Raw genomic sequence first — 4,141 nt, forward strand, 5'->3', positions numbered from 1 at the left:
GGATGGAGGGGTGGGGCTGGTACCCAAGGGAAGAAAGCGGGAGGTCTCCGAGCTGTCTTTGTAGACGCGGCAGCGACAGGCAGCGCCCGCGTGGCTCCCAGACCGCCCTATCATTACCTAGGGCCGCGCACCGCCCCCTCTGTCGCTCACCACCAAACATTTAGGTAAAAGCTACCCTGCTCCGTGGGGCACCTCCCTCCCCTCCCCGGAGCCAGTTTGCAGCGACCATTACCCTTGGGTGCCATTCTGGTCATCCCGATCTCCAGGCGGAGCTGCGCCCTGCCCGTCCAGGACCATTCCTTGGAAGCTGTCACATTCTCCCGAGTTACTCTTCTACTGTTTGCTAATCCCCGATGCAGACAGAGCTTCCTTATAGCTAACTCAGTCCCTCTTTCTGCAGCTAAAAGCCAAATTCCATTTTTTCAACTTGTGAGTGTGTATGGGGAAGAAGGGATACGTTGCCAGTGAAATATTCCCTGTGTCAGCTGTTGAGCAAGGTCCTAACAGATACCTGTTTCCAGAATGCCTTTGACAGAAATAGAACTATGCAGGTAAGAGGCAGATAATTGGAGTCCTAGGCAGCGTGCCCCCCTCCCCCCACCTCCGGGGAAGGGGTCGGGCTTGGGAGGCAGTTTTGTCTTTTTTCCTCTCTGGAGTTTTATTAGGGTGGAGAGAAATCCAATTTGGGTGGATTGTGACTTGAATACTACAAAATCCCAGGAAGATATCTCTGAAGGGCAAGACCTGGTTGTCCTTAGTCCTAGACTGGGCATTGGTACACTGGGTTCCGATGTTGGCCCTGTGTCAACCAGCGGTGTGATGTGAGGCATGTCCCTTTCACGTTCTTGGCCTTTGTAAGAAGAAGGGGTAAACCGGGATCGATGGCTCAGCCTGTAATCCCGCGCCTTTGGGAGGCTGAGGTGAGTGGATTGCCTGAGCCCCTGGGGTTCGAGACCCGCCTGGGCAGGCGAGACCTCATCTCTACAATAAATCAAAAAAATCAGCCGGGTGTGGTAGCATGCGCCTATAGTTCCAGCTACTTGGAAGGCTGAGGTGGAAGGATCCCCGGAGCCCAGCAGGTAGAGGCTGCAGTGGCTGGGAGCTGCCACTGCACTCCAGTCTGGGTGACAGCGTGAGACCCTAACTCAAAAAAAAAAAGAAGAAGAAGAAGAAGAAGGAGAAGGGGTTAGCCAGATGATAAGGGCACCTCCGGCTAAGAGACAGAGGGAGACAGAGAAGACAGGAAGAGGAAGGAGAGGGAAACAAAGGAGCCCTGCTAGTGGTGAGGAGAGAGAAGAGAAAAACCAAGAACTACTGAGTCACTAAACAAGTTTAACTTGAAAGCTGTCTCAGCGTTGCCTTCCTGGGAGCACACATACCTCTACCTGGGGACCCTCTGGCCATGCTTTACAAAGCCTTTGGCATAGCCCTTTGCGACCAGCAGAGAGAGTAGGGTGGAGTCCTGGGTCCCTGAGCTGGTGTCCCCTCTGCCCCAGGAAAAAGGTCAGGAGTTAGGGGGAATTCCAGGTCAGCTGGAAAATTACAGAGCCAGAAGAGGGTGGAGGGTGGTATTTTCCAGGCTTGAGAAAGAACACTGGGAGGAGAGAGTTGTCCCACTACAGACGAGTAAGACCCCCTCTTTCTCCCCCTCCCCCAAGTTCTTGCCAGGAGTCCATGTGCTTTATGCCTTGTGACAAGGGTTAGAGGAAGGTTTGGGAGAGTGAGCACACAGCGCCCATCTCACAGTAATTCTGGACCCCACCCAATGGCCTGGCTACCTGAAGAACTACCTGGTCACCCCTCCCCAACCAAGGTGACTCTTCCTTACCAAGCCAGGTACATGCACTCCCCAGACCCTGCCCAGCACAGGGTGCACCATGCACCCTTTTCTGCTAATGTAGTCTCATGTGGTAATAATAATAATAATAATAATAAACTGTGACTGTGCCAGGCATTGTTCCAAAACACATTGTGTGTATTACTCATTTAATCCTTAATTAAGAAATGGGTATCATTTTCAGATTAACAGAGGCAGCCTGGACAAAGTGGCTCATGCCTATAATCTCAGCAGTTTGGGAGGCTGAGGTGGAATGATTGCTTGAGACCAGGAGTTCAAGACCAGGCTGGACCACATAGCAAGACTCAGCTTCTGCCAAAAAAAAAATTAAAAATTAGCTGGATGTGGTAGCGTGTGTCTGTAAGTCCCAGCCCCTCAGGAGGCTGAGGCAAGAGGATCACCTGAGCCCAGGAGTTCTGCAGTGAGCTATGATCACACCACTCCGCTCCAGCCTGGGCAACAACAGAGCAAGACCCTGTCTCTAGAAAAAGAAAGGTAAAGAAATGGAGGCAATCCGTTAGTCTAGTTACTCCCTGTCCCCTAGCCCCCTCTCAACCACACACAAGGCAGAGGCAGGAATCCCTCCTCCAGCCTGGCCAGTGACTTCAGAGCCTTAGAGAAAGTCATAATACCCATACTACTCTGCTGTGTTGTTCCAGGCAAATAACAACTTCTCTGGGCTTCAGTTCTCCACCAAGTCAGCTGTAGGAAAACCACCATGTCCCTTTTTCTTCCTTCTTTTTTCCTTCTTTCTCCCTCCCTCACACACACACACACACACACACACACACACACACACACACACACCCTATTCCCTGGCCACTTCCCGTTTATAGGAAATGGGGGATGACGTGAGGAGCAAGGCCATCCTTGGGGAACTGCTAATAGTCTGGTTGGATATTGGAGAAACCAAAGATGCTGGCAAAATGCATTAGCAGCTCCTGCCTCACAGTCCCTCGCCATTATCCTTGGGCTCAGAGAAAGCATCTTGCTCATTCCATAGAGACAAGATACCCAGCTGGGGCTGGTTGGACTCTCAGAAGGCTGAGAAGCCACGAAGGACCTGGAGTTCCTTGCTTCTTCCATCTCCATCATCAAGGCCATGGTCCACTTTGAGATCGCTTTGCTTCTCTCTCTGCCTGCCTCAGGGTGAGGGTGAGCAGTCACAGTCTCTTCAAGCACAAAGGCTACCCATAGGGTCAAATCCTGACTGTGGACTTGGAAGGAGGAAGGACAGGTCTCCAGAACACAGCAATTCCATTTCTGGGATTACTCTTGTGGCATAATAACCATAGATGTGCATACCAGAAGTATGTAAGAGTTGTTCATCTTATCATTCCTTAGCGAGAAATTAGAAAAATTTAAATGTACAAGGAAAAGCCTTGGGTAAGCAAACTATGACAAATCCACAAGATGGAACACTATGCTGCCATTAAAAATGATGGCCTCGGCCGGGCTTGGTGGCTCAATGTAATCCCAGCACCTTTGGAGGCCTAGGCGAGTAGAGTGCCTGAGCCCACGGGTTCGAGACCAGCCCAGGCAACTTGGTGAGACCTCGTCTCTACAATAGATCAAAAAATTAGGTGGGTATGGTAGCATGCACCTGTAGTTCTGTCTACTTGAAAAGCTGAAGCGAGCCAGGCTCGGTGGCTCAGCCTGTAATTCCTTTGGGAGGCTGAGGTGAGTGGATTGCCTGAGCCCGCAGGTTCGAGACCCGCCTGGGCAGGTGAGACCTCATCTCTACAATAAATCAAAAAATTAGCCGGGCGTGGTAGTGCACACCTGTAATTCCACTACTCGGAAGGCTGAGGTGGAAGGATTGCCGGAGCCCAGCAGGTCGAGGCTGCGGTGGCCGGGAGCGGCTACTGCACTCCAGTCTGGGCGACGGAGTGAGACTCCAACTCAAAACAAAAAAAGAAAAAAAGAAAAAGAAAAGCTGAGGCGGAAGGATTGCCGGAGGGTCGATGCTGGGGTGGCCCTGAGTGTGCCACTGCACTCCAGCCTGGGAGACAGAGTGAGACTCCAACTCACAAAAAATAAAAAATAAAAATTGATGGCCTCAAATAGTTTTAATAGCCTGGTGAAATATTTATACTATATTACCAAGTGAAAAAAGCCAGTAACAAAATAGTATGTACAGTGGGATATACATGTTTTAATTACTAATTTTTACACTAATGCAATATGATTGGGTCTTGGACCAAAGAAGGACATTCATAGAAAAACTGGCAAAAGCCGGGCTCGGTGGCGCAGCCTGTAATCCCGCGCCTTTGGGAGGCTGAGGTGAGTGGATTGCCTGAGCCC

This window comes from Carlito syrichta, unplaced genomic scaffold (assembly GCF_000164805.1).
Source record: "Carlito syrichta isolate Samal-C Ts95f unplaced genomic scaffold, Tarsius_syrichta-2.0.1 Scaffold315803, whole genome shotgun sequence".
In the NCBI taxonomy this organism is placed as follows: Eukaryota; Metazoa; Chordata; class Mammalia; order Primates; family Tarsiidae; genus Carlito; species Carlito syrichta.